The sequence below is a fragment of the Otolemur garnettii genome, unplaced genomic scaffold (assembly GCF_000181295.1).
Source record: "Otolemur garnettii isolate 467f Iridium unplaced genomic scaffold, OtoGar3 scaffold00034, whole genome shotgun sequence".
NCBI lineage: Eukaryota > Metazoa > Chordata > Mammalia > Primates > Galagidae > Otolemur > Otolemur garnettii.
Genome location: NW_003852429.1, coordinates 4,515,192 through 4,516,273, shown reverse-complemented (window position 1 = coordinate 4,516,273; position 1,082 = coordinate 4,515,192). Strand labels below are relative to the sequence as shown.

The window sequence follows — 1,082 nt, the reverse complement described above, 5'->3', positions numbered from 1 at the left end:
CACATTTAAATGATATAAAATGTCATGACTTTTCAGATCAAGCACATTTTTTTTTCATCATAGATTTTAAATGACCGTGATGCCAATTAATCTTATTAAACATTTTACAAACATAGTAGAACCTCTGTAAGCTGACCACCTAAGGGACTATAACAAACTGGTCATATGGTGCTGGTCAACATTAAGGAACTAGGCCTACTGCACTGAAACCTACATGTGTCCGGCCTATGAAATTTACGTCAACTTAAGGAGGAGGTCAATGTAGGGAGATGGTCAGCTATGGAGGTTCTTCTGTAGTATTTAGTTACTTAAATTAGCCAAAGGAATACTCCTAGATAAGTTGCTTAGTAGCACAAACAAATACCAGAGGGAAAAATTTTTCTTGACCTTTTTTTATGTACTCCGTAATGCATAGATCAATAGTATATCTAACTGGATAGGTTGAACGCTGCTCATTTGTTATTGAAAAATAATTCTAGATAAAACATACTGATCATACAAAACCCCTATGTTATCTTGAATTTTAAACACTTAGCTAATCAAACTTTTTGCCAGAAATACTAAAAAAAGCAACATCAATTTTTTCCAGTTTTTTTAAAAAAGAGTTTTTTAAATGAAAATGCCATACAGTCTAAAACGTAGCAGACACTCACAAAAATTGAACAGACCTTGATTTTAGTAACAGTTCTGCCACTAATCAGCTCTGTGTTTTGCCTCTCTGGATTTCGATTTCCTTTTCTAAAATACATATGCTAAATTATTTCTAAGATTCTGTCCAGATTTAAAATTCTGTGACCTTATTAAATCTAATAATCACCTAAGAGAGGAGAGAGGGAAAAGCCAGTGCTCTGGATAACATTCAAAAAGGATAAGCTCCTCGTAGCTCACTGGGTAAGGGCGCCAGCCACATACACTGAGGCTGGAAGATTCAAAACCCAGCCTGGGCCTGCCACACAGTGACAACTACAACCAAACAATAGCTGGGCATTGTAGCGAGCACCTGTAGTCTCAGCTACTTGGGAGGCTGAGGCAAGAGAAAAGCCCAAGAGTTTGAGGTTGCTGTGAGCTGTGATGCCATAGCA

At 37.1% G+C, this 1,082-nt stretch overlaps 1 protein-coding gene across 1 annotated transcript in view; it reads right to left on the bottom strand.

The window, feature by feature from the left end:
- GPR180 (G protein-coupled receptor 180) overlaps window positions 1–1,082 on the bottom strand; it is a 28,233-nt gene that overhangs the window by 7,696 nt on the left and 19,455 nt on the right. The gene's annotated exons all lie outside the window — the stretch shown is intronic.